Source organism: Alosa pseudoharengus, unplaced genomic scaffold (genome assembly GCF_046254945.1).
Source record: "Alosa pseudoharengus isolate Yale_2024_CS ecotype anadromous, Long Island Sound unplaced genomic scaffold, YU_APseudo_1.1 YU_APseudo_1.1_scf_22, whole genome shotgun sequence".
NCBI classification, from domain to species: Eukaryota; Metazoa; Chordata; class Actinopteri; order Clupeiformes; family Clupeidae; genus Alosa; species Alosa pseudoharengus.
In genome coordinates, this window is record NW_027468680.1 from 13,810,116 (window position 1) to 13,837,035 (window position 26,920).

The 26,920-nt window shown below is 40.0% G+C and overlaps 1 long non-coding RNA gene across 1 annotated transcript in view; it reads right to left on the reverse strand.

Moving 5' to 3' along the window:
• Positions 1-285: 285 nt before the first annotated feature.
• The window catches only part of LOC143139835 (uncharacterized), a 28,913-nt gene continuing 2,278 nt past the window's right edge, over positions 286-26,920 (reverse strand). The window contains exons 2-4 of the long non-coding RNA XR_012990460.1: positions 24,601-24,708; positions 19,913-20,011; positions 286-10,403 (exon numbers count right to left, since the gene is read on the reverse strand). This is a non-coding gene — a long non-coding RNA (uncharacterized LOC143139835). The remainder of the gene's footprint in view (positions 10,404-19,912; positions 20,012-24,600; positions 24,709-26,920) is intronic.

The following is a 26,920-nucleotide window of genomic DNA, read 5'->3' on the forward strand; positions in this document are numbered from 1 at the left end:
CACTTTGCCCTACAATGTCATAACAAACACTATTACAGTGCAATTGTGCTGTCAGAACACATTAGTAATCAGCAAGTTTACTCAATGACAAATCACTATGAACTGCTACATGACTGTGAACTATGATGTGATGCTGCAAGATGTCCAGGCCTAACATTTGAAGTAACTAAAGGCATTAAAAAAATCAGTGAAGTTTATATCTTAAAGTATATTCTCACGGGAAGGTGAGTGTGTTTAAGTGTAAGCAATGAAACTCAAAATGGTAAGCAATGAAACTCAAAACGCTTAAGATTGTTCATTTTATGTAATTTATTTGTTATGTAATTTATTTATTCAGGGAAATTTGACTGAGCCCAGAGAGCTCTTTTACAGCAAAGCAAACAGTCCAAAGAAGACAGAGTACAAAAATACAAAATTAAATCCAAGAAGAATACAATACAAATGTAAGAACAAACAGAATAGAAAAAATAAAATAAATAAATAAAAACATAAAACAAATAAAAACGAGGTTTCTTTTCTTGTCCCTCAAACAGGAGCACTGTACCGTAGCCATGTCATTAAGAAAACACCTAAAATGATCAACTAATACAAATAGGCTTGGTTTCAGACTTTCTTGCAGTTTGTTCCACTTATAAGGAGCAAAAAAGTTAAAAGCAGATTTCCCAAAGTCAGATTTCACTAGTGGGGTTTCAAGGGAGACCCCACTAGTGAAATTTGACTTTGGGAAATCTGCTTTCAACTTTTTGAAAAAGTTTTTTATTTTACACCAGAGTAAAACATCTTACAGATCTTTCAACTGTCGGAGCAAACGGAAGCATTCTCTCTTTGGTGTTAGCTCAGGCTTAGTAATGTCATGATGCATCACATGTGCACTCACAACACCTTTATTATTGCCTGATCTGTAATGATCGGACTCAGAAATGTCCATTTCTGAAGCCAATGCAGATGGACAATTAGTAAACATTAAAGAAGTAGAAACTCCTGCAACCTTCCACTGCCTAGACACAGACTCCTCTGAATGAGAAACAATGCATTCTGGATCAGTTGTTCTCTCTGTCTTGCAGAATGACTGTAACCGTTGAGGGTTTTGATCATTATGTTTTGATACAACTATTTTCTTTATGTGTTTTCGATAGAACACTGAGGGGAAATATGTTAGTCTCCTTTGAAATGACAGACTTTTGTTCCTCTTTTTCCTTTTGGCCAGTCTCTTGGTATGTTCATCACTATTAATTACTAGAGTCTCTGTTTTTCTACTAGCCAAACTATTTTTAATCTCTGATTCATCTATGATTTCTTTGGGACTGTAGGATGCACCTAAAACCTGTTGTGTTTTGCATGGGTGTGGTGCATTGGGCAAATACATTGATTTAGAAGTGAGTGAGTCACAGCATAAGGAAAGTGTTGGTGAAAATGGTTTAGTAGTCTGGGTAGGATCCAGTTGTCCTAGTGATTGAATTTCTGCAAAATAGTTGCTGTGTGTTATGGGGATAGCTTTGGTATCAGACCCTGGAAAACCATCATGGTTGACATTTAAAGATACAGATTTTACATCACCAACAGTCTCCTCCATGAGATTTTGGTCTGTTTCATCACTGGAAATAAAGTCAGATCTATTGGATGAACAAATATCCAGGTGATCAGAGGACAACCAGCAATCGCCTCTTGTGTCTACTACTGAATCCTCTAATTTTACCAAAGATAAATCTGCTGTGGTATTGTGAGTCACTGTTATTATAACTTTATCTGTAAAACTGTGTGGTGCAGCCTCATCAAGAACAACCTTGGTATTGCCAGTGGATTCAGCCTTAGGTTTGTGAGGACTGTTAGCATTATCTAATTCACTCTTATCTGCAAGTTCCATTTTGGCCTCATTCAGATCCTCAATTGCATCCAACATTTCTTTAGAGAAGTCTAAGAATGTTTTTACATCCACAGCTTTACAATTCTCTTCAAGTGTCATTTTCATTCCAGAGCATGATTTTGCTGTGGAAGTTTGCTGTACAACAGCCTCCAGTGGCATCCATTGTGGTGGTGCTGAAACAACATTCAGCTCTGAAGTTGGATACAATGATGTTATATGTAAACTGGCATTTTTTACAGATACAGCCTTGTAGCTTGAGCAAGGAAGAGAAGGTGCATTTAAAGTGAGAGTTTCAGTGTTGCTGATCTGTACCAAACTGTCCATCTTATTCTTGCCTTTATCAAGCGAGTCCTGTATAAGACTGAGTGGGCAGTTGTTGTCTGATGAACGGGACTCTTCACTGTAGTTGACTGTTCCAGAGTTTTCAGATAATCTTTCGGATATACCTTCTGGAAGCATGCAATCTGAATTGTTTGAATCTGTTAATGAGGTACAATTACTCTTTTCGCTCTTCTCTGTTTGAGGTTCTACAGCATTACTGCCAAGGCATACACCTAAAAGTTGTGGGAATTCCTTCATGCTTGGTGTACTGGGCACAGACATGATGGATCCAGGTGTAAGTGAGTAATCACATAAGGAGATAGGTTGCAAATGTGGAGATGATGGCTTGGAGGCCTGGTAAGGACTTTGTAATAGTTTTGATGACTGGATCTCTCTTAAAAGGTCACAATTCCTTTCAGGTAATGAGCAAGCTTTTGTTCTAGTGATATGGGCCACACTAAGTGTTGAATCCTGTGATTTTACCTCTAAACATAAAGTAACATCTGTTGCTGCCACAGGCTCAATTGCTGGGAAAGTGTCTCCACTTGTATTTGTAGTAACAGTTCTACTGTCAATATTTGTGACAGTGTGTTTCAGTAATCTTTTCTCTTCCGGGGACACAAGCACAAAGTTATCACTTTTATTATCTGTGAGTGAGTCAGAATGATGAACTTCATTGCCTTCAATAACAGAGCCCGGTGTAAGATTGTGTGGACTGTTGTTGTCTGATAAGCTAGACTCTGTGTTGTTATTTGGTGTTCCAGAGATCTCCAGTGAAGGGCTAGAGACAGAGATGCTCATTTCACTCCTCTCATTACCTTCATCTGTGATTTTCTGCAGTGGTTCTCTAATCTGAGCATCATTTGCCATCATACAGAGAGTGTTGGCTTTTGAAAGAGGGACAGATCCTTGGTCTAAGTCATACTGAAGTGTCCGTGCACTATGTCTCTTCCTCATAGCTGAATTAGAGAATGGGGAGGAAAAGCATATATATTTTTGAGGCAACCCTGGAGTCTTCACACTGTGCCGTTTTGAATAAATTGGTTTGATGACAGATTTTCTAGAGACGTTAACATTGGGACTATTGCGACCATTGCCACCTGCATCATTTTTCTTCCCTTGGAGGTGGGAACCCAGTGATTTTTGTGGTAACTTAGTTTTACAATGATCAGGACTCTTATAATCTTCATCAGCAGACACTTCTTGACACTGGAGGTGGGCTTCGTATTCAGTCTCCCCAGTGTGAAACTTTTCAAATTCTGTCTCCAGATCTTTACTTCTGCTTTTGTCACTGGAGTTCGGTGTCAGGTTTTGTGGAATGCTTATGTCTGTTAAATTATTCGCTGCAGTATTGTGGACATGTCTGTTTTCCACTACACTGTCATGTCCAGCAGCATGTTCTGAAAGTATGTCATCTGATTTGTGTGGATCTCTGGATGAGGTACCATTTTTTCCTTCACACTTCTCTGTTTGGGGGGCTTCACTATCACCATCAGGGCCTACAACGGAAACCTGTGGTGTTTCCTCCATGTGTGGTGTACCGGGCACAGACATGGACTCAGCAGTAAGTGAATGATCACATGGAAAGACAACAGGTGATGGAAATAATGAAAGTGGTGTAAGGACCTGGGTAGGGCTCAACACTTCTCTTGATTGAACCTCTGCAGAAATGTCATAGCTTTTTATGGGTGGTGGTTCTTGTCTAGAAGTCTTGGCATCACCCAGCTCTTGTCCTGGATCCTGTGTTTCAACATCTGAAGGCAAACTGTTATCTGTTATAGACACAGCCTTGGGGCTTGCACAAGGAGGAGCAGTGACATTTAAAGTGAGAGTTTTAGTGTCAGTGATCAGTATCAAACTGTCCTTTTTAGGACTGGTCTCTTCAAGGGATGCTGAAGCACTCTCATCATTTTCATCTTGTCTGGTAGAGTCTAACCTGGCCATCTCATAGGTGTCACCAAGGTCAGCTTCACTTCCTTCATCCACAGATTCCAGTATAAGACTGGGTGTATGGTACCCAACTAGGGTCTCTGTTTTCATACTAGCCAAACTAATTTTAAACTCTGGTTCATGTATGATTTCTTTGGGACTGTGGGATGCACCTAAAGCCTGTTGTGTTTTGCATGGGTGTGGTGCACTGGGCAAATACATTGATTTAGAAGTGAGCGAGTCACAGGATAAGGGAAGTGTTGGTGAAGATGGCTTAGTAGTCTGGGTAGGATCCAGTTGTCCTAGTGATTGAATTTCTGCAAAAAAGTTGCTGTGTGTTATCAGGATAGCTTTGGTATCAGACCCTGGGGAACCATCACGGTTGACATTTAAAGAGACAGATTTCACATCATTAACAGTCTCTTCCATGAGATTTTGGTCTGTTTCATCACTGGAAACCAAGTCCGATGTATTAGATGAACATATATCCAGCTGATCAGAGGACAACCAGCAATCACCTCTTGTGTCTACTACTGCATCCTCTACAACAGTCTCCAGTGGTATCCATTGTGGTGGTGCTGAAACAACATTCAGCTCTGAAGTTGGATACAGTGATGTTATATCTAAACTGGCATTTGTTACAGATACAGCCTTGGGGCTTGAGCAAGGAAGAAAAGGTGCATTTAAAGTGAGAGTTTCAGTGTTTCTGATCTGTACCAAACTGTCCATCTTATTCTTGCCTTTATCAAAAGAGTCCAGTATAAGACTGGGTGGGCAGTTGTTGTCTGATGAACGGGACTCTTCATTGTAGTTGACTGTTCCAGAGTTTTCAGATAATCTGCCAATTTCAGATATACCTTCTGGAAGCATGCAATCTGAATTGTTTGAATCTGTTAATGAGGTACAGTTACTCTTTTCGCTCTTCTCTGTTTGAGGTTCTACAGCATTACTGCCAAGGCATACACCTAAAAGTTGTGGGAATTCCTTCATGCTTGGTGTACTGGGCACAGACATGGATCCAGGTGTAAGTGAGTAATCACATAAGGAGATAGGTTGCAAATGTGGACATGATGGCTTGGAGGCCTGGTAAGGACTTTGCAATAGTTTTGATGACTGGATCTCTCTTAAAAGGTCACAATTCCTTTCCGGTGATGAGCAAGCTTTTGTTCTATTTATATGGGCCACACTAAGTGTTGAATCCTGTGATTTTACCTCTAAACATAAAGTATCATCTGTTGCTGCCACAGGCTCAAGGCCTGGGGAACTGTGTCCACTTGTATTTGAAGTAAAAGTTCCACTGTCAATATGTGTGGCAGTGTGTTTCAGTAAGCTTTTCTCTTCCGGGGACACAAGCACAATGTTATCACTTTTATTATCTGTGAGTGAGTCAGAATGATGAACTTCATTGCCTTCAATAACAGAGTCTGGTGTAAGATTGTGTGGACTGTTGTTGTCTGATAAGCTAGACTCTGTGTTTATATTGAGTGTTCCAGACATCTCCAGTGGAGGGCTAGAGACAGAGATGCTCATTTCACTCCTCTCATTACCTTCATCTGTGATTTTCTGCAGTGGTTCTCCAATCTGAGCATCATTTGCCATCATACAGAGAGTGTTGGCTTTTGAAAGAGGGACAGATCCTTGGTCTAAGTCATACTGAAGTGTCCGTGCACTATGTCTCTTCCTCATAGCTGAATTAGAGAATGGGGAGAAAAAGCATATATATTTTTGAGGCAACCCTGGAGTCTTCTCACTGTGCCGTTTTGAATAAATTGGTTTGATGACAGATTTTCTAGAGACGTTAACATTGGGACTATTGCGACCATTGCCACCTGCATCATTTTTCTTCCCTTGGAGGTGGGAACCCAGTGATTTTTGTGGTAACTTAGTTTTACAATGATCAGGACTCTTATAATCTTCATCAGCAGACACTTCTTGACACTGGAGGTGGGCTTCGTATTCAGTCTCCCCAGTGTGAAACTTTTCAAATTCTGTCTCCAGATCTTTACTTCTGCTTTTGTCACTGGAGTTCGGTGTCAGGTTTTGTGGAATGCTTATGTCTGTTAAATTATTCGCTGCAGTATTGTGGACATGTCTGTTTTCCACTACACTGTCATGTCCAGCAGCATGTTCTGAAAGTATGTCATCTGATTTGTGTGGATCTCTGGATGAGGTACCATTTTTTCCTTCACACTTCTCTGTTTGGGGGGCTTCACTATCACCATCAGGGCCTACAACGGAAACCTGTGGTGTTTCCTCCATGTGTGGTGTACCGGGCACAGACATGGTAGGGCTCAACACTTCTCTTGATTGAACCTCTGCAGAAATGTCATAGCCTATTATGGGTGGTGGTTCTTGTCTAGAAGTCTTAGCATCACCCAGCTCTTGTCCTGGATCCTGTGTTTCAACATCTGAAGGCAAACTGTTATTTGTTATAGACACAGTCTTGGGGCTTGCACAAGGAGGAGCAATGACATTTAAAGTGAGAGTTTTAGTGTCAGTGATCAGTATCAAACTGTCCTTTTTAGAACTGGTCTCTTCAAGGGATGCTGAAGCACTCTCATCACTTTTATCTTGTCTGTTAGAGTCTAACCTGGCCACCTCATAGGTGTCACCAAGGTCAGCTTCACTTCCTTCATCAACAGAGTCCAATATAAGACTGGGTGTACGGTAGCTGTTTGATGAAGTAGACTCTTCATTGTAGTTGACTGTTACAGAGTTTCCACATGCACTGCCAATTCTGAAAACATCATCTGGACCTCTGTCATCTGAATTGCGTGACTCTCTGAATAAAGCAGAGCCACCTTTTTCACTCTTTTCTGTTTGAGGATCTACAGCATTGCTGCCAACACATACACCTGCAACCTGTGGGAATTCCTCCATGCCTGGTGTACTGGGCACAGATATGGATCCAGGTGTAAGTGAGTAATCACACAAGGAGATAGGTTGCAGATGTGGTGATGATGACTTGGGGGCCTGGTAGGGACTTTGTTGTTGTTTTGGTGTATGGACTTTTCTTAAAAGGTGATAATACCTTTCAGGTGATGAGCAAGCTTTTGATCTAGAGTTGTGGGCCACACTAGGCTTTAGTGTTGAATCCTGTGATTTAACCTCTAAACGTAAAGTAACTTCTGTTGCTGCCAGAAGCTCAAGGCTAGGGTAATGGTGTCCAGATGTATTTAAAGTCATAGCTCTACTGTCATCAATATTTGTGACAGTGTGGTTCAGTGTGTTTTTCTCTTCCGGGGACACAAGAACAATGTCATCACGTGTATTATCTGTGAGTGAATCAGAATGCTGAACTTCATTGCCTTCAATAACAGAGTCCGGCGTAAGATTGTGTGGACTGTTGTTGTCTGATAAGCTAGACTCTGTGTTGTTATTGGGTGTTCCAGAGATCTCCAGTGAAGGGCTAGAGACAGAGATGCTCATTTCACTCCTCTCACTACCTTCATCTGTGGTTTTCTGCAGTGGTTCTCCAATCTGAGCATCATTTGCCATCATACGGAGAGTGTTGTCCTTTAAAAGTGATCCTTGGTCTATGTCATACTGAAGTGCCTGTGTGCTGTGGGGATCAGTTTTTCTGCCTTCATCATTGCATTCCAATTTAAAATAGTTTCCTGGAACATTATTATCTCCGAAAATACTTTCTGGAGGCATATGTTTTGACTCATCTGGATCACTGGATAAAATGGAGTTGCCTGTTTTATCCTTTTCTTTTGGGGGCTCTATGGGATCACTGGAAGTGTCTGCATCTGGAATCTGTGGTGATTTCCCCATACATATTGTTCTGGGCAGAGAAGTGATTGCAGAGTTGAATGAGTTGTTTCCTGGTAATGGTGCTGATCTAGGAGTTTGCACAACAGTCAGATCTGATCTTTGATCCTTTGATTTAACAGCTGAATGCAAACTGGCACCTGTAGACACATCCTTGGGGCTTGATAAATGGATAATACTTATATTTAAAGAGATGTCTACAATGTCAGCACTCTTTGTCACACTGTTCTTTACAGGACTATCTGTGAATGAATCTGAACTGTCCACTTCAATTATGCTGTCAGGATGTACTTCACTATCTTTGTCCCTAGAGTGCCACGTAGAAGTTTGTTGACTATTGTTGTCTGCAAAACTAGATTCTGACCTGTCATCTGTGAAAGTAGTTTCTGGAGTTAAAACATCTGCATTTTCTGGATCTCTGGGTGAATTAGAGTTGCCCGTTTCACCTCTATCTGCTTGGGTGGCTTCAGGATAACAACCTTGATCTGAATCATACTTAAGTGGACATGTTTTACGTCTTTTTTTCTGTACTCTAGCAGAGAACGGAGAGGAAAAGCACTTATATTTCCGAGGCAACCCTGGAGATTTCTCATGGTACAGTTTTGAATAAGCAGATTCTCTAGAGAAAACCTTTTTCCCTTTTAGATGTACACCCAGTGATTTTTGTGGATAGTTATGATGTCTATGTGCATCAACAAATGGTATTTGACAGTTGAGGTGGGCCTCACCATCAATCTTGTCTTTACTTCTCTGAACTTCATCAGCAATGTGCAGCTTTTCCATTTCTGCCTCTAAGTCCTCACCTTGACTGGCCTTAAAAAGCTTGCCATGATCAGAAATCCCGCATATGCTGCCAGAAATCTGTTCTCCTAACTGCTTCCCGAGGATTTCCTCAGCCCTAAGCCGTTTAGAATTATGATGTTCCAGCTGTAACTGGGTGGCAGAGTATTGAGTCTCTCCAAGACTGTTAAGCTCCATTAACTCTGAACGAGTGAAGTGTCTCAAAGGATTCTGGTCATCCCCAACTGCCTGTCGAGCCAGTGAGCCTTTGAATAACTGCCTACGGTATATTTTCTCTTCCACTGTCCCACAAGTGATCAAACGATAGACTTCCACTTCTCTCCTTTGTCCAATTCTGTGTACCCGATCTACTGCCTGGGCATCTGTTGATTGATTCCAGGAAGGTTCCATGATAATGACACGATCAGCAGTTGTGAGGTTTAAGCCCTCAGCCCCAACTTGAACTGTGAGCAAAAGGATGCTTTGTGATCCATTCTGGAAGGACTTAAGCAACATCATACGTTGGTGGAGTGCAACAGTTCCATCCATGAACAAAACAGTTCTTTTCCCCCAGTCTGTTTGCATAAGACTGTGCATGGCAATTTTGAGTGTTTTGATATACTGAAAAAACACCAGAATCTTATGTCCTTCAGAAGAAAGTTTCTTCAGCATAGCGATCAATATGGCAAGTTTTCCAGAATGTGTGGTTTGGGATTCAGCAGAATTCAAATCATGTCCATCAAACTGTCTGGAGCAACAACAGATCTTCCGCAAATTGTGTAAAAGCAAAAGATTTGAGGGGGCATCAGGTGCCTTATTAACTGACAATTGGTCACGGTAATTGGCTTCCTGCTCAGTGGTAAGCTTGGTCCAGAGCACAAACTCACGTTTGTCTGGCAGCTTGGGCAACTTTTCTTTAGTGCGCCTGAGCCAGACTGGTTTCATTGTCTTTTGGAGACATTCCATCAGTTCCTGAGTCAGGGCCCTTTCATCTGCCCTTGCATCAGCCTCCCGCCCTCGAGTTATTGGGTTCTCAAAGTTCTTCCTGAATGTTTGGTATGTTCCCACCAGGCATGTCTCAGAAATAATAGTCAACAGGTTCCAGAGTTCCTTGAGATTGTTCTGGATTGGAGTGCCAGTAAGAAGAATCCGAAAATGGGCTTGGACTGACAATGCCACTTTGTAGGTCTTTGTCTTTTCATTTTTGAGCCTGTGTGCTTCATCAAATACCACAAAATTCCAGCAATAGGGACTAGAATGCAAATATGACAGTTCTTTTTCATGCCTGACAACTGTGCTGTATGTGGTGATAAGTAACCCTCCTTTTCTTTTCACTTTGCTCAGGTTTGTGGCTTGACACTGCTCTGATTGATGGTATTTCAGGCATTTCATCCAAGGGGCCCAGTCCTGTATCTTGCTAACCCAATCATCTAATAAATTTGCAGGCACTACTAACAGTATGCTTGGGATGTTTTTGTTCAGATGAGCAAAATTGGCCAAAAATGAGATGACTTGAATAGATTTTCCAAGACCCATTTCATCTGCTAAAATAACACCCTTTCTACCCTCTCTGTGTGCATTGTGAAAGAACTCAAAACCTTCAACCTGGTATGGATACAGTCTACTTTTGAGACCTTCCATAATTTGTAGCTTTTTCCCAGGAGAGTGTTGAACTTCTTTCCCCATCTTATCCGGTAGATTATGTTGATCATCCATGGTTTAAATTATTCAACAACTGTAGAAACAGAAGGAACATAACAATTACCAATTGAAAGTGGTATGATAATGAATAATTACTGTAATCACAGGCATACTGTAATCACAGCCATTGGTGGGCCAGGACTGAATTTGACCACAGAGACTAAGGGCCCTATTTTCGCGACACAAATCCTGGCGCAAAGCAGATTATTATCCAGACGCAAATTTATTCCTATTTTAGTCCATCAACTTTTTTTTTTTAAGCTTTGCGCCCAGGGGGGTGGCAGAAGGTGTGTTCTGGTGCACAATCCAAAATTGCTATCTTACACCCTCTAAAAATCATTACGCCACTGACCAAGAGAAACCGGGACAGAAATCCTTGGCGAGTTATTTATGTAAGGGATAACGGCCACCGAGGTGTCCTATTATACGGAATTAATGGACGAGGATGGAAGGCAAAGAACTCCCCGATTCTTCTCTCTGGGTGATAAATGTTATTTTAAGAGTGCATTATTTAACAGTGATATGGGCGGGTGCACAACGCACCCTGCTTTGCTAATCCACAGGAACGCGTACCAGCACACATCTAGGGCTGCAGCTATCGATTCTTTTTGTAATCGATTAATCTAGCACTTTATCGATCGATTAATCGGATAATAATTTTTTTTGCATTTTTAAACAACCAAAACAAAGAAAATGACATGGCTGTAAAATGATCAAGCAATTGGCACAGAGGTATTTATTCTAACTTCAACATTTGGCTCCAAAACTAAACCCATTTATTGCAATTTACCCATTTAGTGTTTATAAGTGCCAGTGCCAACAATTAAATAATGTTCAAAATGCTCTCTGGAAAATTGCAGCCTCTTGTGCATGACTTAGCTGGGCGAACAAAGCTGTCCATACTATGTTGTGAAGTGCTGGGAGGGAGAAGAGGGAAAGCAATTTAATGTATTAATATGCACAACAAGTTTCATGCTGTAATCTAGACTTGACATCAAAGTAAATATCTGTTTTATGTAGATTTCTACACCGGCAGCATTTACCATTAGGCTACTAACAAATAATTTTACTATTAGGCTACTAAAAAATAGCCTACCATTAGGCTACTAACGCGGTGCGTGAGGGAAGATGAGGGTGCATGTGTGTATAAAAAGGGGTTCTTTTTTAGGCATACTGTCTTGCAATTGAACGTGAATAAGTTTACTACTTAAAAACATCAAAGCTAAACATTATATCACGACATCGCTACAAATACAGTATGTGATTAAAATCAGCCAACATCAATGTAGGCTATATACGTAGATAGATGATAGATAGGCTAGATAGATTGATAGATAGCCTACTTTGTTGACGCTTGGTGAAACAGCATGGAGTGCATGTTTTCGGTTCAGATGCTTGTTCTTTTCCGTTTTGAGTATGTAATGATCCCAAAACTTTACTTGAAAACTTTAGACATTCTCCGCCATCGCGCCAGCTAAATTCAGAATGTATCACGATTCACACGCTAGTAGTGTGCTTCCTGAACAACGGTCCATGTGGAACAATCAGATCCCTGCGCGTATAGTGCGCGTCATAGGAATTTAATGAGGCTTCGAGGCAGGGTTTTTGCCTTGAGTAATTTTTGTAATCGAGTTATTCGAGTAACTCGATGAATCGTTTCAGCCCTACACACATCCAAGCAAAACATTACAAATTACACGATTACAATGGGAAACAATTATAATAAAGATATTATGAAATACATCTCACAATGAGTAGTTATTCACCATCATTTGCAAATTGGTAATGACGGATAAAAGTGATTAGGCGTAAGGCAATGTTTGAAGTTGCGCGGTCTACAGATACCTTGTTTTTTTACAGTGTATTCAGTGGATCGTGAAGAGTATGTGACAAAAAATGTTTTAGCTTAGAAACCGCGTAACATCGCTTAGAGCACCTTTAAAATCACCTACCCTAATTATTGCCAATTTGCACTATAGTCACACATTTTTACATATTTCCATGTCTGATGCCCCGCGAGTTGACAGCATAGCCTACCATGTCCAAAATGTAACTAATGTCCATAGCAGCAGCAAAATTTCTTGAACTCTTTACCACTCGTCTGATATGAATGCATACAGATGTCGACTGCATCTTGGATGTTTATTGTGATAAACACCCGTGCCATCTACTACAGCTAGCGACAACTTCAGATGACATAATGACCATTCAGGATATGTTGTAAAATATTGAAGTTGTAGAAGTTTACATGTTTCTTTCCTCCCCCATGCCTGTTTCATTCATCCCGATCAGGAGGGACGAATGAAACATTACGCACATTCCTGACCGGTTTTGTTCAGAGTTGAAAATGCAACTGTATTTGATAGAGGACAGATGTAGGTTGCTAGTGACAGTTGTTTGTTTTAGTGTGGTACGATCTCATTGAAAATTACATTTAATTAAACAATTTTCAATCATTTTCATTTTCATTTCATTTATTTATTTAAAGGACAGTGCACATTGATCAACATTTCTGTAAATGTGCCAGTGTTAGCCAGCAGGCTAATTTTCAACTGTAGTCCATTGGCAAGATGTTATACTAGGCACATGGTGGCTAAAAAAAAACATATTAAATCACATAGCAATTGACATACAGCAATAGAACATAATGCCATAATACTAGCTCCAGTAAAACATTTAAAACAAGACATATAACCATACAGCCATACAACCCTTAAGGAATCAATAAAGTAACCACCTATCCATCTATCTATCATACATACACCATGGGTTACAGGACAGCTAAACTATAGAGGCAGACCAACATGTAATGTATTATGAGAAGTGCTCACATTTTTGTATGCTCAAAAGCCAGTCCTTAAGATGGTGTGTGAATGTATAGTGAGAGGTGGAGTTTCTAATGTCCACTGGCAATTGATTCCATAGTTTAGAGGCTCTCACAGAAAAACATAATTGGCCAAAGGAACTGGACCTAAGAGGGACTACACAGTCCCCTCTTAAGGCAGACCTTGTGGTTCTGCTGCTAGATGACTTTTGCTGTATAAAAGTGCTGAGTGGAGGGGGAGCCTTCCCATTAATGATTTTAAAAATTAGTCATCACTGTGTTTTGAAATATTTTCCCAACTGAGTAGGTTATATTTGTTAAGAATGTTACAGTGGTGGTAAAGTTTGTTTTTTTTGTCCAAGACTTTAAGTGCTTGTTTGTGGAGAGATAAAATAGGCCTTAATGTTGTGCTACATACCTGGGTCCAGCTTGTCATACAATATGTTAGGTGAGGGATTATCATAGTATTCATGTATAGCTTTGCTACAGGTGTTGTCAAACAGTTCCTTATATACCTAAAGTTCGCTAGGTTATATTTGGTTATTTGCACTACCTTTCTCACTTGATGTTTAAATGATAGGGTAGAGTCAAGAATAATGCCCAGATATGTAAACTGTGTAACTGTTTGAATGACCTCCCCAGACACACATTGGGTTCACAGTGAGATACAGTGTTGCTTTTGCTAAAAAACATACAGACTGTCTTCTTAACATTGAGATACAACTGAGAGCAAGTAAGCCATTTACGTACATGTACCATTGTATCGCTGAGCTTGGCAGCAGCTTGGGCTTTAGTTTTTGCATGAACATATATGACTGTATCATCAGCATACATCTGTACCTCACATCCAGTGCACACTGATGGCAGGTCATTTATGTAGATGCTGAACAGAATAGGGCCCAGGACAGATCCCTGGGGTACACCAAGTTCGTTCCTCAGGGGTGGTGATGTCTCACCACTAACTCTCACACACTGAACTCTCTTTGACAGGTAAGATCTCATCCAGTCAGTAACACTGGATGAGAAATTAAAATAAGACATCTTGTGGATAAGTATTTCATGGTTGACCGTGTCAAAAGCTTTTTTCAAATCTAAGAAAATTTCTCCAACTACGCCTCCTTTGTCCAATTTTGTCTCTGTGGAGTGATTGGCTCTAAAGCCAAATTGCATGGGGTGCAGTTTAAAAGGACTACTGTTAAAATGCTCAGTCATTTGCTCAGCCACACATTTTTCAGCGATCTTAGACATGATGGGTAAAATACTTATTGGCCTATAGTTATTCATATCAGTTGTATCTCCTGATTTATACACTGGCACAACAATGGCTGACTTCCAGTCGTTTGGGAATTGTCCCTCTTTAAAAGAGGTGTTTATGATTTTAGTAACAGGCCCTGTGAAGGAGGCAGCATGTTTCTTTAAAAACATGGAATCCAATCCAAATATGTCTTTTGATTTGGAGTTCTTAATAGAAGTAATTATAGACTTAACCTTGGGTTCAGAAATTTCAGTCAGAGTAAAGACTGGCTGTGATACATCAATTGGTAAGAAGTGTAGTGGACCACTTATGGGACTATGCACAGTCAATCTCACAGAATTGACAAAATGGCTATTAAGAATAGTCACTATTTCAGCTGGTTCCTTATATAGGGTACCATTGTCTTTGATCTCCAGCTGCTTTGTTGCTTTATTATGTCCTTTTCCTGTTAGTTTATGCAGACAGTCCCAGACTTGTTTATGATTACCCTTAGCGTCCCGTATGAGGTCAACAAAGAAGTTCGATTTAGCTGCCCTAATTACCTTTATTACTCTATTTCACAAGGACACAAATATATGCCTGTCAGTCAATGAGTTGGACTTGAGAGAGTGCTTTAAAGCATTATCTCTCTCCTTTATTAATCTCCTTATGTCACTAGAGATCCAAGGGAGGGTATATCTACTATTTCCTTTAGAATATATTTTTTTGTTATGTTTTGGATTGTGGACATAAGGACATTTGTGTCATTATCCACATCTACACAAGTTATGATTTGGTCCCAGTTAATATTTTTGATTTCCCTGTCAAATTCATCAACATCACACTTGGGTATTCTTAACTGACTAGATTTGGTGTTAGGTTTTAAATGAAAGCGGGATTTAGTGAGCTTTCTGGCTATAAGAGTGAGGTTATGGTCAGACAGACCAGTGACCATATTAAAGGATTTTCTCACCCTTTCAGGTTTGTTGGTGAATATCAAGTCAATTTGAGTTTTTGAGGATGAGGTTATTCTAGTGGGCCCTTTGATTAGTTGTGTGAAATCAAATTTATTTGAGACCCGTTGCAGTGCTTTACTGGTGCCTTTGTCCTCCCAATTAACATTGAAGTCACCCATTACTAGTATTTCCTGCACTGAGCTGCATTCCTTTAGAACAGTTTCTAATTTGTCAAAGAAAATAGCTTTTGCAGATGGAGGTCTATACACTCCATTAAGAGAAAAGGACATTTGTGGTGAAAGGCTAATGTTAAGGCAAATATGCTCAAGCTCATTCTCAGCTGAGCATTGAACCTCTTTACATGATATATGGTCTTTGATGTATAACAGTAACCCCCCACCTTTGCCAACCTTTCTATCTTTCCTAAAAGCATTATAGCCAGGAATATGTAGAGCTGCGGATGGGGAGTTTTTATTCAACCAAGTTTCTGATAAGCATAGAAAGTCCAATCGTATGCTATGGTAGACTAGTTGTGTCTCATTTCCATGGGAGAGGATGTCTTGCCACTCTGTTTCGAGGGACAAGGGGTAGGGAAAGGGGTAAGAATGAAAAGTGCATTATTCTTATTGCTGGGCAAATATGTATGGGATAATATATTTTCCACTGGTGATTATCGTAGAATAAGTCTTAACAGGTCGAACAAGAACCCGACACCAAAGTGGAGGGGTCTTGCTTGGTCCTGAAGGGACTTCATTTTCCAATAACGACCGGCGAACAATACATTATCCTACTTTACACGGCTACTTGCAAAAATGCACACTATGGGTCTTTCAAAATTGTTGTATTAACGTTTTGTGAGTTTTGAGACAAATATTTTGCCACACAAATAGAACTTGACAGTTTCAGGTATTGCGCCCCCCAGTCAGATATACAGATAGATAGATAGATAGATAGATAGATACTTTACTGATCCCCAAGGGGAAATTCAACGATAAGGGATATATGCTTCAGGCAAAGCTTGCTGGTGGGTTTTCCCGAAGCTTTGGGCTGTGTAGGCTTTAAACTTGAATTTCCCCTTGGGTATCAATAAAGTATCTATCTATCTATCTATCTAAAGGGAGGGTGTTTTGTGGCACGTCTTGATGCCAGTCGGTAAACAAAGTCACGATACAGCTTCACACCTCGTTCAGTTAGTCCAGCAGTTTGGTAGTCTATCAATTGTTGTTGTTAGCAGGGAGATAGCAACATAAAGCCAAATGATCTCACATGGTCATGTGATGTAATGTTTCAGATTAATCATTTCTTTCGCCTGACACATGTACATATATGTGTATGTAACACAACTCACATCATACATTAGTGTGGTCGATCAAGTTCATTGATGTAATCCTACCATCTGCTGGTCTGGCATGATATTACATCTTAAGTGGAATGCACTGTACACACCAGGATGATCTCACAAAGCCAAGTCTTGGACCCATATTTTCACAGCTATTTTCAAATAACCATGGTGAATAATTCTAAATTCTATGTGTCCTCAGTTCAATTACTTAAATATTGAACATTCAATATAATGAATATCTGTCTTTTCAAGTTTCAAGTGAAAAGTAAGTGACTTTATTAGGCATTGCCAAACGGGTGATGATACAACACAATGATATTTGGGCCACGGTATATTGTAATTTATGATATAGTTAGCATTACAATTTAATTCTGCCATACATTGTGATTTATATTTTACATCTGGTACATTTGTTCTCAACTAAAACCTTTCCAATTTCTACTGCGAGGAAAGAGAAGAATGAGGTTTCAAATCATCTTATAGACTTCAAAATGTCCACAGAGCACTGCTATTAGAGATGAGGTATGGATCAAAATAAAAGAAATAGATATTGTGATAGTTGGTGTTGCTGTATTTATAACACTGTGCAGAAACATATCAGGGCCTAAATTTCAGCGCAGGTTTGCGGGTATTGCGCATAATTTATTTAAGTCCCCCAACTCTAGCCACCATAATTCCAAGTCAATTATTTTTCATTTTACAGCGCCGTCTGATAACATTAATTTAATAATGGAGTGGCGTGAATGCGGGACTATTGACTGGACTTCCAACTTCTGAATTCAATTGAACGTAGCCCCATGCAAATACACAAATACGCGCACAGGACCACTTTGCGGGTGTCTCTCTTTCTCTCAGCAGGATTTGTCACTGCTGAAGTCAAATTATGCTAGGTGCTTCTACTGTACATCAACTGCCAACTGACAGGAAAGGAAAACAAAAGTCAGGAACTGTCAGGAACATAGCTTAGAGTGGCCATGAGACGCCAGGGAACATGAATGTGTTCTCCATTTGAGGAACGTTCGATTGCTGACGTGAACAGACAGCTACAGACATATAGGCCTACTTTCACTTTCCAGATTACGCATTCATTACGTGAAAGCTGCTTTATAGCAAAACAGCGATCAAATGTTACCAAATGTATCATGACATGTGTTGTCACAAACACTCCTATTAGAAAATCAAAACTGAAATCATGTTAGTGAGGACTACATAAGTGTTGTTGTCATTGATGCCTGTAATAAGGAATATGCTTAACATCAAGGACTTTGTTCTTAATCGATTTTGGTTTGTAAAATGCATGCCCCCCCCCCCCCCAATGGTATTAATCCCCCCTAAACTGTATTAATGCCCCCTAAGTGAAGCACTGAAGGGGGGAATTCCTCCCCATTTTGAAAAATGTTTTTAAGCCCTGACATATTGCAATACTACATGGTAAAGATTTTTTCTCACACCTGTAGACTTCATAGTATGGGCTAAGCTGTTTTGAATGGTGAAACATTATGCAATATCACTCTTCGGATCTGCACGATTCACACACAAGTTACCCAAACTCACATGAAAAAAGCGGGAGGCGCCGAAGAGCAAAGTGATAACAAACCGCATTGGTAGTCAGCAAGCAATGAATTTACCTTTGTTATATATAGCCTAAATTTACACATTCTTCCAACTGCACGGTTTTTCATAGGTACACTATGCAGGTTCAGGTATTTTTGGCGACTGTAGAGCTCCCTCTAGAGTTGCATTACATTTATATTTTACTCTGCCTTTGTATATAGCTAACTTTTTGGGACTTGTCCCCCCTGTACACCATATAAATGCTTTCGTTGTAGTGGTGAATGAGTAATATCAGGCAAAAACTATCTCCAAAGAGCTATATATCCACTGACAAGGTAATGTTTTACGATTCTCGGAAGATTTGTCAGGCCGCCGTTCTTAGAAGTTGCATGGCTGGTATTCTCGGTAGCGACTCGCTACGTCCAGTGCCGGTTCAGACCTCCATGGGGCCCTAAGCAAAATCCTGCTAAGGGGCCCTCCAACCTGAACTCTGAGGGCCAAATTGTAAAAAAAAATGTAACAGTCGCATCTGACATCTCAGTGCTCCCAAGACAATCATCCCACCCCATTTTGGATTTCTACGGAATCACACACAGCTATAAATGCCCAGTTTTAGGGTCTGGGCTGCTTCCTTTTGATGCTTGCTGTACATATCCCATTACAAAAAATAACCATTTACTTCTTTTAAAAATGTATGAGAAGAGTGAAATCACTGATTAGTTTAGACAGGTCCTGTGTTTCTGCTGAAAAACTGCTAGTTTCATCCCGAGCTGCACGTTATTATGAACGCATTTAAAGATGCGTAAATGTAGCCAGTCACCTGCATTTAGAAAACTGAATATACGATTATATTTCACACTTTGCGATGTACTGTGACTGGGAAAGGCTGGCAAGCAAGCCGCAGACAGATCAGGGGATTCACTGCCCTGTCAGGTGGGCCTATAGGCTAGGACAGCAACACGCGCTGGAGAGATATAGGCTACTGTATGTTGACATCAACGTAACACAAGTTTACCTGTTGTTCACGCTGTTCATTATCGTGAAGTTTCTTCTTCTTCCGTTTCTCATGCCCTGAATGGTAATTCGGTTTCCTGTTCATCTTCTTAATGTTGCCTATGAGACACTGTTGCTATAACTGTATACCTGTCTGTCACTAGCTTGACTGAAGGGGAGGGGGCCTTCATTTACTTGCAGGGCCCTACGCAACTTGCGTAGTGTGCGTATAGGGAGAACCCACCCTGGCTACGTCTATGCTGTATCGCTATGCTAGGTGAATGATTTGCCTATTAAAAATTTGTTTACCTTCGGAAAGGTTATATTAAGGTAGAAAATAGTGTTCCTTTAATGTTTGCAGACGTTTCTAGTTCCATTAACCACAACCACTTTCAATTTCAAAACTGACGTGATCCCCTCCTGTCACTGATTGGCCTGCAATCCTGGTGGCTAAGGGAAATGTAAACGTATTGAAAAGAGACAGGCTAGTATCTCAGTGAAATAAAAATGAGCAGAGATACTGGGCGGGTGGGGCCAGGCGAATGTATTGTTCCTATATAATCATACATTGCATCATCATTTTAAACAGTCTCATTGTGAAATAGCATACAAAATTGACTGATATAAAACATGTGCATACCATAAGTTATATGGTGTCCTGTGCTCCTGGTGTCCTGGTCTTCAGTGGCAGTGTAGACAACAGCTTGATCTTTCTCAGGACCGGAGAGTTGCCGAGAAGCTGTAATGACAATTGTACATTTATGTGTAAATATTTAACAATTACAGGATCCAGGGCTTAAAATTCCGGTCAAATCAGAAAATCGGCATAATTTATGCATTTCTTGACCCAAATAGTCTCAGAAACAATGTATTATGCAGCACTATGGGCAAAACCATCATTTTCAGCTTGGCTGTCGGCAGCCATATTGGATATAGGGCTCTCAATAAATTTCCCACATTTTTGTGAGGGGCACCCCGGCTATTTTTTTTCTTTTACCTTTATAGATGACAGTCACAGAACTGCTATACATGACCCAACTATGTTGCAAATGGTGTGACACACCCAATCTAAGCTAGTTCAGAATGCAGACAGGTTGGTGAACAGTGCAGAGAGATTTATATCAATAATGAGGCATTGTGCATAGTGAGGCATTTAGAATACATTGTAGTCTGTGGTCTGTAATGTACTTCTCATTTACTGCATTGAAATATTTACTGAATTTACAGTAAATGTTGAATCCACTGAGTCGTGAAAAAAAAAGCTTTATTTTTTTGTTTTGTTTTTAGATGCAAAATATATTTACTGTTCTGTAAACAATAACATTTCTTCTGGAGCGGTATGCTCTGCCCTGAATACTGTGTTATCCATTTTATGATGTAGTGTGAAATGACTGCTCAGTAGTATTTTCATTTTACAGCAGGGGAAGTAAAATTGAAGGTGTAAACCAGACATTAGTGTTAACTCAGGTAATCCACAAAAAAAAACAAGGCATGATTTGGAAACCCGCTGACAAAGGAGGAGGCATAGTCTTGATGGATCAACAACTATACACCTCCGAAATACTCTCTCAGCTGTCTAATGAAGTGTGCTATACGAGATTGGGGCGAAACCCCACAGCGGACTTCAAACTGGAGATTGACAAGTTTCTACAAGACTCGTATGACAAAGGCTGCATCAGCCAGACCGAGCTAAAATTCCTGAGCAAGAACCATCCAGTTATGCCAGTCATATATGCCTTGCCAAAAGTCCACAAAACATTGACAAACCCTCCTGGTCGTCCGATTGTGGCATGCAATGACAGCCTGATGGAACCCATATCTCTGTACGTAGATCGCATCCTCAGACCCTTGGTCGTGACATTACCTTCTTACTTGAGAGACACAGGCGATTTTATAGAACAATTATCCAAGATCGACGTAAACTTGAATGCCCAGGAGACCTTCCTTGCAACGATGGACGTGGTATCTTTGTACACGAACATTTCACATGATAAAGGTATCATTGCTATGCAATATTTTCTTAATCTAAGAACTGATAAAACCCCCCCTACAGAATTTCTTATCGAGATGATTTCTATGCTACTACATAAAAACTTTTTCTTGTTTGAGGACGAATACTATTTACAAAAGCAAGGGGCGGCTATGGGCTCTAGATTTTCACCTGACTATGCATGTCTATTTATGGGTTATCTGGAGGAAAGATACATATGGAATAACAATCCTTTTTGTAATAACATTTTATTGTGGAGGAGGTATGTAGACGATGTATTTTGTGTATTTAAGGGGTCTTTAGAAACATTTAATGACTTTGTATCTCATTTGAATAATATGGTTGAGTCCATTAAATTCAGTGCTGTTTTTGACGCTAAATCTGTCTCTTTCCTTGACACCACAGTCTGTTTAGAGGGAGGAAAGCTATCGACTACCTTATACACTAAACCGACCGACAAAAATAGCATTTTACATGCCTCGAGCACACACCCTACATACCTAAAGAAAGGACTCCCATACACACAGTTTCTCAGAATAAAACGGATTTGCACACATGCGTCTGATTTCGATATGGAAGCTAGAAAAATGTACAAGCAATTCTCTCTAAGAGGCTACCCCCCCCATCTGGCTCGACGAAGCCCTAGAGAGGGTCCAAAGAACTAAAACTGCCCCTAAGAGGGATACGCATAAGCCTATAGCCTGCACTACTACGTACACAAGACATAGCCGACAAATTAAAGAATGCATACGCAAACACTGGCATGTTCTCAGTAGTGACCCCATATGTCAATCGCTGTTTTCTGAACCTCTCCTCTTCTCCCACTATAGGGCTAGTAACATTAGGGATTTTTTGGTTAAAGCGGATTGTCACACCACACAGCGGAACAAGGAGGGACGTTTAAGGAACATCACTGGTTTCTTTCCGTGCAAAGGGTGTGCTGCGTGTAAGAATAACACTAAAAAGACCACCTCGTTCACAAGCTCCATCACAGACAAGACCTACAAAATTAAACAATGCACCACATGTAACACTGCTGGGGTAGTGTATCTGATTACGTGCCCATGCAATAAACAATATGTAGGCAAAACTAACAGACCTATAAAAACGCGCATCATAGAACATAACAGCGCTATTAGACGCAAAGATGAGAAATCGCCAGTAGCGAGACATTTCACTGAAGCCGGCCATCAGCTGGCCTCACTTGTCTTCACTGTTATAGAACAAGTGAAACCCACACGTAGAGGGGGGGATACTGAAAGAAGACTTTTACAAAGGGAATCCTTCTGGATTTTTACACTCAAAACTTTGCACCCTAGTGGTATTAATGATGAATTTAGTTTAACATGTTGGCTGTGATGGATATATTTGGTTGAATAATGAACTAGGCCTACATGGGTGCAAGATATCCAAAGTGAGATGTTGATGTTGATGATAATGATAAGAATATGTACCTAGATTAATATATGCCCTCTGTTCTCTAAATATTCTATTTTGAAATATGGCATAGCCTCTTAAAACGTTTTGTGTGACTGTATGTTGCTGTATACTAATGTGGTTATACCTCCTGTACATGTTTGTATATGTTTGTATATTATTGTAATGATTTGTGATGTAATTTGGTAATTTTGGTGATTCGGATATGTGACCCTGAATGCACTCATAGGTCTTGGGGTTATTGGGTGATTGGCAGGCGAGCCTATAAATGGCCGCTGCGCTCTTTGACGCGTCACTACAAGGAATACTGATGAAGGGCTAGACCCGAAACGTTTACCCCTTGTTTATGTGGCCTGTAACTGTTTTTTCGGCTTTTTAAATAATACACTGTTCAAACTACTCAGCCCCTGTGTGCGATCTCCCTTTTCTTCACTTGAACTCAGGTAATCCACACATATAAAAAAACACTAAAGTCCATAAGTAGAGTTATGTGTAATAAAGTGGAATGACAGAGGGAAAAAGTATTGAACACGCTAAGAAAAAGCGGTAACACTTTACTTGACGGGTGAGTTCAACACATTCATAGCAGCTGTCATAAACTGCACATGAAGCATTCGTGACTGTTTCATGAGACATGACTCAACATTCATACCAAACCTTTCATGAATGTGGAAGACAGAACGACGACAACTTGTCAAAATAAAAGTCCCACATCGTATTTGTGTAACCTGGATACCATTCATTTAATCTCTCCAGCCTTTGTAAATATTTCATGAATAGTCTACATTGAATGTCACTTTACTATACAAGTTGTGAAGTATTTGTAATCACTGAGTTTAACACTGGGAGGTGAACTAGCCTAGCCTAGAAATCTAGACGCACCCTAGCGGCAGCAAATTAAATTTGCTGCCAGGGCTAGTCTAGCAACTCTCCGTTGGCTTGTGAGCTCGAAAAATTAAACTTCTATCAGGCCAATCAAATCGTGTATAGAGTTGTTAGGCGGGCTTAACATAATGATTGATGGCAGAGTTGCAACGGTTTGGCTTGAATTCCCTGCTACTTGAAAACAAATAAGGTAATGTTGCTGTTGGCGAACAGTGTGACATGAGTTAAGCTTTTATTAAGTTGGCAAAAGTTTGAACTAGCCAACTAGCTCCGCTGGTGGGAAACATGGGACATTAAAATGTAGGGTCTGGGCACTCACCGTTGGCAGTGCTCAGTCCGAGGGGCGGGATAATCGGTTGTCTTTCAAATTCCCTCTGCACGCAATAGGACAGCGCTATGAGTCCCATGCGTTTTCCCACCGGAGCTAGTTGGCTAGTTCAAACTTTTGCCAGTCTCTGCAGCTAATGTAGGCCTACTTGAATTTTATTTATCTGCAACATTATGTTGTATAATTACAGTTTTGCACAATAAATGTTCTCAAAACTACATACTGTGTTTCTTTCTTTTAAAAAAAATACATTTAGCAGTTTGGCTTTCCTTAGAATCTATGTAACAAGTTCTGAAATGGTTATACTATCATTTTTATATCACAATATATATCCTTATCGCAAGAGGCTGTATATCACAATATGGATTTTAGGTCATATCGCCCATCCCTATCTGGAAGTATATTTACTGAAAACAATGTTGACATGTTTAATACTTATTTCCCCCACTGTATTTTGTGAATGATCTGAAGACACTGTTTGGTTTTGAGCACAGGAGAATGGGGTTCAGTGTTTTAGCAACTGTGAAAAACTGTAACATGAAACTCATGATCGATTTCTTTCAACATTCCAAATGTCTTTGCAAAAAAAGATTATAGATCAGTTTCCTGCAAGACTGCTTTCTTTTACATCGAAAAATTACATTAATGAAATAACAAAATAACTTTGAAAAACAACAATATAACTTACTTCACAAAATCAGCTGCCGCTGTAGAATGGAGGTGCACATCTTCTTGAAAACTTCTTAAAAACGTGTAAAATGGCAGAAAGGACTCACCTCAGACTTCCTGTAAAAGCCTGCACACCATTTTACAACAAAACAAAAACAGGAGGGGAAACAGGAGAGGAAATTCAAGTAAATTATCTCCACATTAATTCACATTTAGGGCCAAAGTATGCTACCCTAAAGATTTCAGATTTTCTTAAATTGACTGTTATGACATTGCTTAAGCCAGTGGATCTCAAGTGGTGTGCCGAAGAACAATGGTGTGTCTTGAGGCAAAGTAAGGTGTACCGTGTACATTTTTAGGAACCCAATGTGTTTTTTTACAGGCTTTTAAAATAGGAGTAGGCCTAAAGGAAAAAATTAAGCCTATGCGGGTATATTTTGGGTAGCCTAAATTCGATTAGTGTATAACTCATTTGCATATTCAAATTCATTTTCAAAGAAACTTGTAATACAAAAAAAAATACTTTTCATGGGTAATTTCATTGTATAATAAAGTTTTATTTTGATAGGAGTAAAGGGAAAAAATAGCCCCATTGGCGTGTACTGTTGTCTGGCCTTACTGGCACACATCTTGGATTGATGAGAATTAAACATATTTCCTCAACTAGGATTTCTAGGACTTTTAGTATGTTGTTCTGGACACCTCATAGAAATGATCAATGCTGAAAAATATATTTTACAATTAGTTCTATTTTTGGCTCCAAAATGAGTTACTTTGCCTGGACTAGCTATTAACCTAATTAAATGCTTGGCGGGCTGGATTAAAGTGCGCAGTTTGCCCTCTACAGACACCCGGTTGGTTGTTGCACCTAGTGAATCAGCACGTTACTGTAAAGAAGTAGGGTTATTTATGCGTGTGTTAAAATGGTTGTTATTGGGCAAACAAGATATTCAGTGTGAATATGAAGATGTAAAGAGCAGCAGAATACAGGCATGCAAACTGGTCAGGGGTGAAAAAGGTGAGAAGGGCACGCGAAGTGACAATAGTGCATAGCTTCCACGGAGTATGAAATGGCCCAAAACCAGAGATTTACAAAGAAAACAAACTATAAAATCACTAAAAAATTTGTTGTGGCCAAAAATATCGTATGTATGATAAAAATAAGTAGGGCTGTAACGATTTACGATTCGAAACCGAAATCGCGACATTCATATCCACGATACTGTGTCGCGGTGTGAAAAGGCAGAATCGCGACACACCCTTTCTAGTGTTTCACGCAGTGCTTTGCAGCTTATGCGGCCGCAAAAGCAGCCTATGCGGCCGCAAAAGCAACCCACAACTCCCGCTTTACTTATCGGTAGCCTACGTTGTCCAAAAACAAATAAATAAATAAATAATAATTTCATACCTCTCCTTGCTTTCATTGTAGACTATGTGTGCAACTTTACCAAACAGTATAGAAGTAAACCCCCTCTCCTTGCCCCGCTCTCTTGCGCTCCCTCCCTCTCACTCTCCCTTCCTCTCCTGCTCAATGAACACGCGCGACTTAAATAAAACATTCACAATCGTGAAAGCAAGGATCAGACGACTAGCTAAATTACTATTAAATCCGCTTAGCATCATTAGCATGCTGCACATATTTGTTTAAAACTCATGCATTGAAGTTGACCGATCATCTCAATACCAACGTTTCCCAAAAGGGCCTGTCCCAAGGAGAACAAGTATTACCTTGAAACTTAAACACACATGGGGAAACTGAACAGTCCAATCAGTAGACAATGATAGGCTAAGCTATATGCTACTTTGTTTACAATATTTCCAGGCTTCAACCAGACAGCTGAATTAAAGAGGTAGAGTTGTAATAAAAAATAGTAGGCCTAGGCTATAGGCTAATCTGCATAAAGTGTGCTGTCATAAATATCAGTCATTCAGAAAAATATTTTTATATCAGGATATAAAATAATAGATATATTATATTGTAATCCTCTGGTGTTCTAAGGGAGGCTATTAAAATGTTATTTAATAAAATGTCTAGCCCCCCCCCCCCCCCCCCCCAAAAAAAAAAAAGAAAATCGAGATTCGTATTGAACCGTGGGTCAAAAATCGTGATACAAACCGAATCGTGAGGTTGGTGTATCGTTACAGCCCTAAAAATAAGTGAATATAAAAAAGTGTCTTCTTCTCCTATTTCTCCTTAAGTGTGAGGGGCCCGTTGCACTGTTTGGCAGCATGGCCCTCCTCTCCTCCTAAGCAATCTACATGAGTTTTCTTTCTTTCTTTTTTCTCTGTGCCTGAAGTTCAGACATTTCTGAAGATTTCAGGCCTATTGGACATGAAGA